General features: G+C 39.8%; 1 protein-coding gene across 1 annotated transcript in view; it reads right to left on the reverse strand.

Annotated features, from left to right (window-relative positions):
* The window catches only part of LOC484969 (zinc finger protein 177), a 32,236-nt gene that overhangs the window by 11,503 nt on the left and 4,917 nt on the right, over positions 1–15,816 (reverse strand). The gene's annotated exons all lie outside the window — the stretch shown is intronic.

The raw sequence follows: 15,816 nt of genomic DNA on the forward strand, positions 1-15,816 counted from the left end.
CTTGCTGAAGGAAAAGCAACTTTGATCACCTAATGGAGGTCGCATTAATACAAACCAGTGTACCTCTGACCTTCTCACGAAGAAAGCTGAGGTGATGTGAAGAGAATCCCTATATCCCTCTGCCCCACATGCAACTGAAACATTCTACAGTGGTTTGCCATTATAGTATTCAGTTAGATAATGTTTTCCTGCTAGGAGTTACAAACTTTAAACATTTTTAAACCTCAAGAATATTTAAAAACATGAAAAGAGTGTGCTGGTCCCTAAAAAAACGGGGTGGGGGTAGGAGATGGAAACAGAAACTTAAGAGAGTAGGGCACTGGGTGGCTCAAGTCAGTTAAGCATGTGCCTTCAGCTCAGGTCATGATTCCGGGTCCTGGGATTGAGCTCTGAGCCCCGTGTCAGGCTCCCTGCTCTGGGGGGAGCCTGCTTCTCCCTCTTTCTCTGCCCTTCCCTTGCTTGGGCTCATTCTCTCTAAAAAATAAAATATTTTTTTAAAAAAGGCAACACAGGACTAAATTCAAAAATAAAAATGATATACTATATACTAGGCAAATATTAGCCAAAATGGTTTGATTTCACTTTACTTACTTACTTACTTATTTATTTATTTATTTATTTATTTATTTATTTATTTATTTATTTATTTATTTTTATTATTTTTTAATGTAGGCTCCATGCCCAGAGCAGAGCCCAACAGGGGGTCTGATCTCACAACCTTTGAGATCAAGACCTGAGCTGAAATCAAGAGCTGGATGCTCAATCAACTGAGCCACCCAGGAACCCCTGATTTCACACATTTTAAAAACAAAAGGCATTATGAAAGGCAACTACATTAGGATACAAGGTTCAATTCACTAGGAAGATACAAAGATTCTGAAGTTGTATAGTCTCATAAAAGCTAACAGAATTAAAGGAGAAATAGACAAATCACCATCAGTGTGAAAGAATTTAACACACTACTGTCAGTGATGCAGAGATCAGAGGGAAAAAAATGAGGACATAAAGATTTGATTAGGGCAGCCGGGATGGCTCAGCGGTTTAGCGCCACCTTCAGTCCAGGACGTGATCCTGAAGACCCACGACCGAGTCCAATGTCCGGCTCCCTACATGGAGCCTGCTTCTCTCTCTGCCTGTGTCTCTGCCTCCCTCTCTCTGTGTGTCTCTCATGAATAAATAAAATCTTAAAAAAAATAAAGATTTGAATAGTAAAATGAACAAGCTTCACCTAAAACACAAACACTACACTCAATAAATGGAGAATACACATTTTTTCAAACACATGTGGAGTGTTTTTTGTTTTAGATTTTATTTTTTTATTCATGAGAGACACAGAGAGGCAGAGACACAGGCAGAGGGAGAAGCAGGCTCCAGGCTGGGAGCCCGATGTGGGACTCAATCCCGGGACCCCGGGATCACACCCTGAACCAAAAGCAGATGCTCAACTGCTGAGCCACCCAGGCATCCCCACATGTGGAGTGTTTACAAAAACTAGCTCTTTTCCTATAACATGCAGCTAGTCTTAAAGCTTTCAACTTTAGCATATGTGCTGCCAAAGCGAGCAATGGTTTTAAAGCTTTCAATGGATTTATATACAGCTATGTTCCTTGACAAAGTAAAATTCAGCCAAAAAAAGAAAACTATTATGTTGAGCCATATGACACTGCCATTTCAACAGGTAGAAAAGCGGTGCAAAGTTAGCAGGTTCATATGGTTCGATCTAATATTAAAAGCCATACATGTGGAGTTTAGAGAACATCTTTATGAATAACTCATGAATAAAATATATAATTATTCCAATTAAATCGGAAATTAGAAAATACACAATACTATGATTATCAATCAATTCTAAGTAGCAAAACTTGTAAGCTGCAGCTAAAGTGGAACTTAGGGAAAAAAGTAACCTTCATATGCTTACATTAGAAAAAAATGAAGTTAAAAATTAATCTAAGTTTCCAGTTTAAGAATTTAGAGGAGGGATCCCTGGGTGGCGCAGTGGTTTTGCGCCTGCCTTTGGCCCAGGGCGCGATCCTGGAGACCCGGGATCGAATCCCACGTCGGGCTCTCGGTGCATGGAGCCTGCTTCTCCCTCTGCCTATGTCTCTGCCTCTCTCTCTCTGTGACTATCATAAATAAATAAAAATTAAAAAAAAAAAAGAATTTAGAGGAAAAAAAATCCCAAACTAAAAGAAAAAAAGTTGAAGGAAGAAAAGATAGAAAAAAAATGAACTAGAAAACAAAAAGTAGAGGGCCTGAGTAGCACAGTAGGTTAAGCAGACAATAACCCTTAGTTTCAGCTCAGGTTGGGATATTGGGGTCCTGGAATTGAGCCCTGGGTCAGGCTCCACACTGAGCACAGAGTCTGCTTGAGATTCTCTCTCTCCCCTCTCCCCTCCCACTTGTGCACTGTCTCTAAAATAAATAATTAAATCTTAAAAACCAAAAAGTAGAAGTTAATCAAGCAAAAAAAAATTTTTGGTCCTCTGAAATTAATAAAATAGGAAAATATTATTTGAAAAAAAGAAGGGAGAAAGGAAGGCTCAAAGAAAATTAAGAACCCCCCCTACACACAATTATAGATGCTACAGAGATTAAACACAAAAGATATGATTAACTTTATGCCAACCAAGCTCAAAACTCACAGGAAACAGATCAATTTCTTGAAAAATAAAACTCAGAAAAAAATGCCTCTACAGAAATAAACTGAGTAATGCTAAGATTACAAAAAATGAACTTGGTGGTGATGGATGCACAACATTGTGAATGTGATTAATGACACAAAATTGTATATTTAAAATGCTTATAATGGCAAATTTTATGTTTTTAAATATATGTATATAACACACGTACATGTGTTACACGTTATACACACATATGCATAACATATACACATTTACGTGTATACAACACACACGCACATATAATGTGTTGTTATGTAAATGTATGACATATACACACGTGTAGGACATATATACACATACGTGTGTACACAGCATATATAAAATATATATGTATTTTCCCCCCTAAGTAGGCTCCCCTCAGAGCATGGAGCCTGAGATCAAGACCTGAACCAACATCGAGAGTCAGACACCCAAACAACTGAGCCACCAGGTGCCCCTTATGTTATGTATATTTCATCACAATAAAAAAAAGCTGAAAAAACCCCGAAATAATCTGGGCTGTTGCTGACCTTCTCAGAGAGATTTCAGGCATCCCCAGCCCCAATAACTTACTGCCTGGATAGATATCTTAAACAAAATAAAATATAAAACAAAAGAAAAAAAAAAGAGCTAGGCACTTAAATTTCCTCACTAGGGATCCCTGGGTGGCTCAGCAGTTTAGCGTGATCCTGGAGACCCAGGATCGAGTCCCACGTTGGGCACCCTGCACGGAGCCTGCTTCTCCCTCTGTGTCTCTGCCTCCCTCTCTCTGTGTCTCTCATGAATAAATAAAATCTATAAATAAATAAATAAGCAAACAAACAAACAAATAAATAAATAAATAAATTTTCTCACAAAGAAAATACCAGGCTTGGGTTGTTGGTTCTGCCATTCAGAGGAGAAAACTCCAACCTGACTCAAAAATTTCCAGTGATCAGACACACTTATGAAGACTGGCTATGTCACATGTTTGTATATCACTATATTAGTAGAGATAATAACTTTCTGAATCTGTAAAGTTATATACTTTATATAGAGTTATATACTTGGAAGGTTTTATTTATAAATTTAGCCATTATGTGAAACTCCACAATTGTGCAAGATCCACAATGTCAGGCTTGCATTTTGATTATTCTATTACAACACCTTATACAATTACCACATAGGAGAAAGGAGGAGGCAGACACCTCTTTTTATAAATTTTACATAATAGCTTGACTTATCAAAGGAATTACTTTGACTAAGAGTATAAAGGGAAAAAGAATGTTCTTTTTGTCTGGTATAATATTAACATCAAACATTACACAGCCATGATAAAAAAAAAAACTTATAAGCAAATCTCATTTATAAACACAGATGAGGGCAGCCGGGGTGGCTCAGCGGTTTAGCGCTGCCTTCAGCCCAGAGTGTGACCCTGGAGTCCCAGGATCGAGTCCCATGTCGCGCTCCCTGCATGGAGCCTGCTTCTCCCTCTGCCTGTGTCTATGCCTCTCTATCTCTCTGTGTCTCTCATGAATAAATAAAATCTTTAAAAGACAAAAACAAAAACACAGATGCATGGGGCTCCTGGGCGGCTCAGTCAGTTAAGCCTGTGCTTAGGCCCCTGTCAGGACCCCAGCATCCTGGGATGGAGCCCCACTACTTAGCAGGTAGTCTGCTTCTCTCTCCCCTTGGTCTTGCGCTCTCTCTCTCTCTCCCTCTCACATAAAATCTTAAAAAAACTAAACACAGATACAAATAACCTAAAGTTCAAACCAAACATATTAATAAATGATGATAATACATCGGAACCAAGTTGTGCTTATCCCAGAGGTGCTTACTAGAAAATCTTAATTCGTTTTATTCATAGATCAAAGGAGGAAATAGTGTGATCATCACAATGACACAATAAAAGTATCTTGTAATAGTATTTCATAAAACTTAAAAATAATCCTAACCAACTCTATAAAAAACACAATTCAAGGGGCGCTTGGGTGGCTCAGTTTAGATCATAAGGTCACGGAAACACTCTCAAGCTCCACAGCCGAACAAGCCCCATGGACTGGGGAGGTTGGCAACACCCAGAAATACTATACGTGACACCCAACAAGTTTATCTCTGAAACTCGGCCCTGGTGCAGAAACGGGAAGAAATCGGGCCACGGTGGGGACCAGCTCCATCGTCCACAGGGCGCGAGGACGGTTCCACGTAACTCAGGCCGGGGGGGTGGGAGCAAGATCTTTGTGAACTCGTATCTCAAAATAATGCCGTTAACGCAGGAAATGAGACACAGAAAATGGCATTTCCTTGTGGGAAAATAACTAAGTAAGAATATTTGGGGGAGAATTTCAGGGACGGGCTGAAGGCCTCACCTCCGCGCCCGACCGCACCTCCGCGCCCGCCTCCTCTCGGGGCCGAAGTCACGAGTGACCGCGGAGGGAAGGCGGTCGGGGCTCCGGAAGCAACGGCAGGGACGGCCGGGCCCGGTAGCGCGGGAAACCCTAACCTTGATCTCTCCCTAATCCCACACAGCCCTCTGCAACCGCGGGCCCAACCCGGGTCAGCGCGGGGCGAGGCGGCCGGCCAGTGGGAGAAGGCACAGGCCTCAGCTTCCGCAGGACCCGGAAGGGAGAACCCGCCCGGCGCACTTCCGCTTCCGGCCTCCGGCCGCGTGAGGCCTCGAGCGGATCTGCCCCGGACCCTGAGGTGCGGGTAGGTGCTGCGCGGCGTGGCCGAGGAGGGGCTGCTGGTAAAAGTCAAGGCTTTCTATTCCCTCAAAGAGGAAGCGAGGGCTCCTGGCTGGCTCAGTCCGTAGGGAATGACACTTGACCTCAGGTGGTGAATTCAAGCCCGGACTTAAGGTGTAGACAAAACCGGGGAAACCTGAAGAGTGGAGCAACTTGCTCCTGACCGCAGAGCTCTTTGACGCTATACGATCTCCCCAAGGGGAAAAGGCAGTTCTCCAAGACTTCGAAAAAGGGGCTTAAACCTCACCTCTAAGCCACTATGGATTCACTTGTGAGGTCACTGCCCCTCCTATCTTCCTAAGTTCCCACCGAGGTTGTACTTGATTTAAAGAATTATATTCTGGTACTTAAAAACAAAAAGCAAAAACGAAAAATCAAAACGTTGGGTGTCAGAGGTTTAAGACTACCCACCAAGAAATGGTACTTTATAAGGACCCTGAAGACTGACTAAGATCTGCCTAAATGGAGTCCATGAGTGCACTTTTAAGTGAAAATCCCAATCTGGTAGAGAAAAGGGTGGATTTTAGGTACTCTGGGGGTGTTGTTACTACATTTAGACACTCCAAATTCAGCATTTAAAAAATCTCCAGAACCTCCTCTCTGACTCTTCCTGATACCTCGATGAATAAAACATCTGCCTAGACACAGATTTAAGAATTAAGAGAACCATATTATTATTTAATGGAGCTACTCAGAAGTGGAGATCTGTGGTTAAAAGAAATCTCAATCCCTTCCTGGTGGGCTGTGCTGCTCAGGCAGACCGACTCCATAAAATACCTGCCAGTAAACAGAAGGCCCTAGAACCATGTGTTTAAACTGGAAAATTTTCCAGCACCTGGCTGGTTCGGGTGGAGCATGCAGCTCTTAATCTCGGAGTTTTAATTTCCAGCCCATGTTGGGTGTAGGGATTACGTAAATTTAAAATGTGGAGGCCAAGAAAATTAAGGCCATTCCACCTCAAGTTTAGCATTAGCACAAGTACAGCGTAGGCCCCTGTGAGTAAGACAGGGAATCCCATATCAGAAAGACAACAGAGCTCAGAATGCCCTGGGCAGAGAATCCCTTATCAGATCTTAAGAAACTCCTCCACCCTGTCCCTCATATTGGAATGGAAAAAATTCCTCCACCCCTTCTGAAAATCCCCTAGACCAGTCCATAATAAACCCAGCTGTAACCCACTTCGGGGTCCAAGCCCCTCTGCTGTGTGAAGTATACTTGGACTCAAGCTCGAGCTTGTAAATAAACCCTCATGTACTTGCATCGATGTCGGCTCCATGGTGGTTTCTCGGATTCACAATCTTGGGCACAACAAAAAAATTTTTTAATGTAAATTCTTCAATTTACATTTCCCCAAAAAAAGATTTCAAGGAGGCTCGCGTCTGTTTTTACCACATAATGAGCACAGCCTTACAAGGTACTGCTAGGTGAACTGTAAGGGTGTTTACACACTTTTATTGACCAAGGACTCTTTGCTTTACTTGGGGCACAAAGCAGGACACTCTGAGACAGAAGTAAAACACCCACTACCCGTCCTGAGCTCCACTGTACACACACAGCCTTGGCCAATAACTGCCCTGGCCATCTTTGTTTTTGCACTGTGCAAACCCAGAGCTTCCTGTTCCTAGAGGAAATGACACAGCTGCACATGCAGATGCACAGGTTAGGCTGCTTATTCTTAGGAACACACCCTAGAAGAGTTCACTAATGAAATTTGATTCCATCGTTTAACAGTTTTTTTGGGGAAATGGAGGAAAAGAGAAATTCCAAAGTCAAATGGTCCGGAAATTCACAGTGGAATGTCTCTTCACAACTAGCTCTGCTCCCTGCTACTACAGTGAACAACCCTGGGCCCTCGCCTCAAAGCACTTCTACTCAAAGGACTAACGAGGGCAGATCCTAATCCTACCTCTCAGGGTTGCAAACATTTGGGGCAGAGGAGTGGTATGGAGTGGGGGAGGGAACCCACAGAGATGGCTTCAAGGTGGCGAGCAGAACCTGGGGACGTGAATGGGTTTGGCATAAAAACTACTGCACCAGATGTGAATTTTCCATTTGTATGAATCTCATTTGAAAACTAATGACACAGATTCTCTTAACCGGGCCCCTATGGGCTTGGACAGTCCAGTCAGATTTGGGGTAGGCAGCGTAGAAATGCTGGAGATTTCCTCAAAAGCATTTGTAAAAAGCCATGTTAGGATAACTGCATTTATACCAACCCACCATAGGCTCATACAATCCAAGAACACTTTGTGATGCTTTTGCCTAAAATCCTTACTCTTAATGCAAAAAGGACCTCAAGTTGAAAACAGGCTTTTGGAGCACCTGGGTGGCTCAGGTCATGATCCCAGGATCCTGGGATCAAGCCCTGAACCCAGCTCCTTTCTCAGTGGGGACCCTGTTTCTTCCTCTCCTGCAGCAGCTCCCCCTGCTTGTGTTTGCATGCTCTGTGTCAAATAAATACAATTAAAACAAATTTTTTCTCTTTAAAAAGAAGAACACAGACTTTCAATCTCAATGGTTAGCTCTTCTTCCATTAGAAACGTGTGCATTTGTATTTCTAGTTTGTGTATTATTGATTGACCAAATTTTTAGATTTTAAAAATGACTACTTGAGATTTTTTTTTTTCTTTTGAAAAAACAAAAGTCCCTCTGGCCATTTATACCAAGATCAAAACCTGGCAAAATTGTACCACATACAGGTTAAGAGCTGAGACACTTTTCAATACAAATTTCCAGAAGCTAAATCTGGGGGATTCCAGGGTTTCAAAATTAAAAACTCTAGCTTCATTAAATGGTCACGTATACTTTTAAAAAATTACCTGCCTTTGTCAAATGCTAAGTTTTTTTTTACAATAGGCAAATGAAGATTTAGTTTCTCTTATTTTGATGACAGTAACAAACTTTTCATTTTCTTGAGATTCCTGAAAACCAAAACATGTAACTGTGATAACCTGAAATGAAATCATTTGTACTGTTACAGGTGCCAAAACAGTGGAGAAAAATAAACACCCCTTCTATTTGTGGTCTAAATTTGAAGATTATTAAAAAGCAAAATAAGCAAAAAGTACAGTCTTATTCTGATATGATTTTACTGTGATTTAATAGGTCTGTGGTGCCAGCCATAGGGGTTTTTCAGGTTCATTTTGGGATCTGCAGAGTAAGTGGCTTACTAATAAAATCATGTGCTTAATTACTGTCACGTTAATATCCTGAAATACTTGGGGATCCCTGGATGGCTCAGCAGTTTAGCGCCTGCCTTTGGCTCCGGGCATGATCCTGGAGTCCCGGGATCGAGTCCCGCATCAGGCTCCCTGCATGGAGCCTGCTTCTCCCTCTACCTGTGTCTCTGCCTCTCTATGTCTCTCATGAATTTAAAAAAAAAAGGGGGGGGGGGGAGGATAGTTTAAAGTGAAATGCTGAGCTAGAATCCACCAGAAATGATTGTGAATATTTCATGTCACATAAATCACATAAGCAGAATAGGAACAGTGGCTCCCTCAGAGAGTTGTAATGAAAACCAAGTGATTCAATCCATGGAAAGCTCAGGGCATTTCATGGCATAAAGTGCAAAGTAACTGGGAGCTCTCACCAGCCCTTCTGAGTCATGACTGTTAGAAACTTTCCACTGACATTTGGTAAGAAATAACTTGCCTTATTAGATCTCATTTAGCAAATGGAAATGAAGCTTAGAAGAGGCTAAGGGAAGTACCCCAAACACATAGCTCAAAAGCAAAACAGCAGAGCCTAGACTTCAACGGTCTGGCTCCAGTCTGAGCCCTTAACATCCAGTATGTACTTGGGCAAAAAGCAAGCCACATTCTGAAGCACACTGGGTCCCTGGGATTTTCCCAGTTAACTGTCTAGACCACTGAAGAGACTAATCATAAGAAGAAAAAGAGAGTAAGTCTGTTATGGTCATTACTGCTGTGTAACAAACCACTCAAATATAGTGATACATAATAGCAATTCTCAAAATGTGGTTGCCAGACTGCTGAAGGACCCCAAGACACTTTGAAGCAGTCTGTGAGGTCAAAACTATTGTTAGAATAGTTCTGTTATTTACCATTTTATCATGCTAACATTTATACTAATTATAAAAGCAATGGTTGGTATAAGTGCTGACACCTTAGCAGAAATCAAGGTAGTGGCACCACATGCCACAATCATTGTATTCTTCACTGCCACAGACTCATGATAAAAAAAAAAAAAAAAAAAAAAAAAATTCCAGTTTTCCTTAAAAATGTCCTTGAGGCAACAGAAAAATCTAGAAAACGTATATAACTGCAACCATGATGCTGGAAGTTTCTCAACATTTACAAACCTTTCTGCTATGATCAATAGTTGCATTAGTCCATGATGATGTTAGATGCTGGATAATAAAATAGGTCAACATTTGAAAAATATGCATACCATAGTGAACTATTCCCTATCCAAGTAACACATGATGACACAAAATCACATCTGAGGGGACATCTGGGTGGCTCAGTGGTTGAGTGTTTGCCTTTGGCTCAGGGTGTGATCCTGGAGTCCCAGGATCAAGTCCCACATCGGGCTCCCTGCATGGAGTCTGCTTCTCCCTCTGCCTGTGTCTCTGCCTCTCTCTGTCTCTCATGAATAAATAAATAAAATCTTAAAAAAAAATCACATATGGGAAAAATATACAAAATGTAAGAAAAATCAATAGACTTCAATGTAAAAGAACAGCAAGGGTTTCCTGATAGAACTTCATACGCCATGGTGCAGCTAAATCCTTAAGAAACTACCGTTAGTTGAGTTTTGGCAAAGTATCAAAGAGCCAAAATTCTATGAAAATACTTCTCTTTTCCAACTATGTGTCTCAATAAAGCCAAATTTTCTATATATGCTTTATCTAAAACTTATGGCAAAAAATTGAATGCAGAAGCAGGTATAAGATTCTAGCTGTCATTAATTACACTAGACAAAATGATTTATAAAATCTTTTTTGTAAAGCTTGTCACTCATTTGGTTAAGGGGAAAAAATACTTAATGACATTCATTAAAGACAGTGAGGCAGACTTTTTTTAGCCATTAAGATAGGTACAGGGACCACTGCAACAAGACTTTACAGTGGGAAAGAGAATGGGCACAAGTTCTAATACAGCATGTAAGTGGGAACTTAGAGCAAAGGAGCAGGATAGGAATCAGTGGATAGAAAATTACTAAGAGGAAACAAGGATTAGGGGGTTTCTGAATGAAGTGACCTAACAGAATCTTTGCTGAAGATGGGCCAGGGTGATCAGAAATCACTTCAAAGATGGTAGAGGATAAGGAACCCAGTCAGACACACAGAAGGATCACTAATGGAGGATGCGGAACTCTTGCTAAACTGACTTAGCAGGGTTCTTCCTAAAATAAGTATTTTAAGGAAATGCACAGACGAATCCAGAAAAAGGTCTAGCAGACTTAACTAAAGTTTGGTCAAGAGGAGATTCTCACTTCTCACATTTTTTGTTTTCATTTTAGGAAAGTTATTTTTCACAAATATGTACATTATGAAATGAATCATAAATATGTGAAACATCTGTCTTAACTTCTAATGTCAAATATTCATAGATACCATGCCCATAAAATGAAGCATTTTGGGTACTCGATTTTGAAGAGTATAAAGGAGTCCAGAGGTCAAAAAGTTTGAAAACTGCTGGTATGGACCCACCACCATTTTGTTACTTTCACAGACCACGAGTCAAGAATTTGGACAAGACACAAAGGGAATGGATGGCTTGTCTTTGCCCTACAAAGACCAGGGGCCTTATTTGGGAAGACTCACACAGCTCAAGGTGACTCAAAAGACATGAGACTGGAGTCATCATCTGGAGACTCACACATGCATCTGGTTGCCTTCCTTGAAATAGTTAGAAGGCTGAGAACATGGTTATGGCTGACCTCCATGTAGCCCCACCATGTCACAGCAGAACTGTTTGCATACCAACAGGAAATATACCAACAGAAAAGATGCCAAGATAACCAGGAGGGAAACGGTCTCTTATGGCCTAGACTGGGAAATCATATGGCACCATTTATTTATATTGTACTCCTCTAGGAAAAGGTTGAAAGTATGCCCAGATTCAAGGGGAGGTCAAAGAATTTGGGGGCCACGTTTGAAAATCATCACAGTCTGTCACAAATTACTTATATACTTTCCACATACACAAATAGTCACTGCCTATAAAAACATGCCTGAACCTTGTGCCCACAGTATCGGACTCAAGTTCTATGTCCAGAATCTTGACAACTAAATCAGGTCCAATCTGGAAAAGACTGCTTGGGTTTGCTTTGAGTGTTACTCTTGAAGATTTGTGAAGAGACAAGTTATTTACTCCTCACACACTCAGTATATAGTTGTGAGAGGAGGAAAGGATAATCAGAATAGACATTTGTTTTAAGAAAGGGATTGGGAGCGTCTGACTGGCTCAGCCAGAAGACCATGTGACTATTGACCTCAGGGTTGTGAGTTCAAAACCCACACTGGGTGCAGAGATTACTAAAAAAATTAAATAACCTTTAAAAAAATAAAATGCTGGCTGCTTATCATTCATAAAGGAAGGAAGGAGTAGGAGGAATGAGAGGCCTACTGTAGCCAATGATCCATAGCAATTCTGAAAGACTGGAACATCTTGTCTATTTCTTGCTTAAAGATCAGTAATGTATCATAGGAATGATTCTCTGTGAGGTTCAGCTACCTGAATCACACCTGCTTTCCCATAGGACCATATTTTTAATGGAGTACTTTAAAAGGCAAATTTCATCTTGTTTCCTGCCCACAGTTTGGGGATGCAAAGGTCTCTATTAGTTTTAAAACTTTTTTAAACAACAGTTTTAGGTTCAAAATGAAACTGAACAAGGTAGAGTTCCCATATACTCCTGCCTCTACATATGAATGACTTCCACCACTACTAACATCTCACACCAGGGTGGTAAATTTGTTACAACTGATAAACCAACACTGACACATTAACATCACCCATAGCCCTTAGGGTTCACTTTCTCTGTTGTGCACTCTAAAGTCTGGACAAATACAGCATGGCATTTTCACCACTTTAGCGTCATACAAGGTACTTCACTGCCTTCAAAATGCTTGTGCTTTGCCTATTCATATCTCCATCCACTCCTCCCTGCAACAACCACTGATCTCCACAGTCTTGCCTTTCCAGGATGTCATAGAGTTAGAATCATACAATAATGTAACCCTTCCAGGTTGGCTTCTTTCATTTAGTAATAGGCATTTAAGGTGCTTCCAGGTCTTTTCAAGGCCTGATAGCTCATTCCTTTTAAGTGCTGGATATTCCATTGTCTGGATGCACCAGTTTATTCAGTTACCTGCTGAAGACATTCATTCACCTACTGAAGTTTTGGCAATTAGGAAAACAAACAAACAAACAAACAAAAAACCTGCTACAAACATTCATGTGGAAACAACAACAAAAAACCAAAAAAACAAAACCCTGCAATACCATGTGCTGGTTTTTTAATGAACATAAGTTTTCAACTTCTTTGGGTAAATACCAAGGACCCTGTCTACTGGATAATTTTATAGGAGTATGTTTAATTTTATAAGAAACGACCAAACTTAAAAAAAAAAAAAAAAGAAACGACCAAACTATTCCAAAGCACTTGTACAATTTTGTATTCCCACCAGCAAAGAAGCATTTGGTGCTATTAGTGTTCCAGATTTCGACCATTCCCATAGATGTGTGGGGATATCCCATTTTAATTTGTATTTTTCTGATGACATGATATGGAACATTTTTTCACAAATGCTTACTTGCCATTTGTATATCTGTGGAAAAGTGTGTTAAGGTTTTTGGCCCATTTTTGAAAGGCAATTGTTAATGTTGAGTTTTAAGAGTTCCTTATGTATTTTGAGTAACAGTCCTTTATCCAAATGTGTCTTTTGCAAGTATTTTCTCCAAATCCATGCTTATCTTGTCACACTCCTGACGTCTTTAACAGAACGTAAGTTTTTAATTTTAATAAAGTCCAGTTTACCAATTATTTCTTTTATAGATCGAGTTTTCAGTCTTATACTTAAAAAGCATGGGCAGCCCGGATAGCTCAGTGGTTTAGTGCCACCTTCGGCCCAGGGCATGATCCTGGAGACAGGGGATCAAGTCCCATGTCGGGCTCCCTGCATGGAGCCTGCTTCTCCCTCTGCCTATGTCTCTCTCTGTTGTCTCTCATGAATAAATAAAATCTTAAAAAAAAAAAAAAAAAGGTATTGCTATACCCAACGACATTTAGGTTTTCTCCTATATTATCTTCTAGGGGTTTATAGTTGCATATTTTCCACTTAGGTTTACAATGCATTTTGAGTTAATTTTTATGAAGAGTGTTCAAGATCTAGAGTCATTCTTTTGCATGTGGATGACTAGTTGTTCCAGCATCATCTGTTGGAAAGAATTATCTTTATTCCATTCCATTGCTTTTGCTCTTCTGTCAAAAGATCAGCTGACTACTTATGTGGACCTATTTCTCAGCTGTGTTCGGTTCCATCAATCTGTCTATTCTCTTACCAAATACCAGGCTGGCTTACTGTAGCTTTATATTAAATCTTGAAGCCAGGTAGTTTCAGTCCTCCAACTTTGTTCTACTCCTTCAATACTGTGTTGTCAATTTGGGTCTTTTGCATCTCCATATAAACATCAGAATCAGTTTGTCAATACCCACAAAATAAGTAGCTACAATTTTGATTTGATTGAATCTATTGGTCAGGCTGGGAAGAACTAACATCTTGACAATATAAAGTCTATTCATGAACGTTAAATACCTATTTATTTAGTTCTTCTTTGGTTTTGTTTATCAGTTTTGTATATTGTGTTTGAAATATCAAATTCTATTTATTCATTGCTAGTGTACAGGAAAACAATTGATAGTTTCTTTTTTTTTTTTTTAAGATTTATTTATTCATGATAGTCACACAGAGAGAGACAGAGAGGCAGAGACACAGGCAGAGGGAGAAGCAGGCTCCACGCAGGGAGGCCGACGTGGGATTCGATCCTGGGTCTCCAGGATTGTGCCCGGGCCAAAGGCAGGTGCCAAACCGCTGCGCCACCCAGGGATCCCAATTGATAGTTTCATGGATGTATGTATGCATCAAAACTTAAGTCATACACTTAAAATACGTATAGTTTATTGCATAGCAATTATACCTCAATAAACCTGTTCATTAAGAAAACCAAACTCAATAATAAACCAGGGAATCCCTGGGTGACTCAGCAGTTTAGCGCCTGCCTTCAGCCTGGGGCATGGTCCTGGAGTCCCAGGATTGAGTCCCACATTGGGCTCCCTGCGTGAAGCCTGCTTCTCCCTCTGCCTGTGTCTCTGCCTCTCTCTGTGTGTCTCTCATGAATAAATGAATAAAATAATTATAATAACAATATAATTATAATAACATAATAATTATAATAATAATAACAAACCAAAGATTCTTAACAAGAAAAAAGATATTTGAACATACATTTCACCAGAGATAAATGGATGACAAATACGTGAAAAGATGTTCAACATTATTGGTCTTTAAATCTACAGGTCTACTTTGAGAAGAGACACATATGCAGAGAATCAACTCATTTAAATAAAAATGGTTTTCTTTTCTGGTATCAATTTTCTTGTATGTAGTAAGTAAAAATTTGTACTCTAAAACTTTACCAAATTTTTACACTTTTAGGTTTTATTTTAAAACCTTTTGTAACAAAACAAAACATCTTTTGTAACAAAGATTTTTCTCTCTTTCCTTTTTAGATTTTTCATTTAAAAAACCCTTTTGGGGTAGTGGAAAGGGAGGTGGGCAGGGGTTGGGGTGACTGGGTGATGGGCACTGATGGGGGCACTTGATAGGATGAGCACTGGGTGATATGCTTTATGTTGGCAAACTGAACTCCAACAAAAAATTAATAAAAAAATAAAATAAAAACTCTTTTAGGATTTCAATTTTTGTAAAAAATATACGTAAGATATTTACTGAAAGAAGTTTTTACGTTCACAGACTAAGTGACTTATTCTGTGTAATATAAAGTCTTCCACATTCCCTACATTTATAATTTACAGTTCCTCCCCAGTGTGAATTATGTTTCCTAATAACAAAGAACAATTAAAGGTCTTCCTATATCCCTTTCTCTTATGGGATCTTTCCTAATGTGTGCTTTATTTTTCCAAAAGTGGAGGATAAATTTTTTTTTTAAATCCTACACTTTTTACATTTGCAAGATTTTTCATATCTATGAAATCACAGCTGAATAGTAAAGTATAAGGCAGAGCTAAAGGATTTCTATATTCCTTATTAATAAGGTTACCTTCACTGTGAATTAGTATGTTTTATAAGATAAAGTATTAAAGGCTTTCCCATATTCTTTGTAAGCATAAACTTTTCTCAAGTGTGCAATCTTATACATTCAGTAAGGAATGAAGAAGTA

This window comes from Canis lupus, chromosome 20, assembly GCF_011100685.1.
Source record: "Canis lupus familiaris isolate Mischka breed German Shepherd chromosome 20, alternate assembly UU_Cfam_GSD_1.0, whole genome shotgun sequence".
Lineage (NCBI taxonomy): Eukaryota > Metazoa > Chordata > Mammalia > Carnivora > Canidae > Canis > Canis lupus.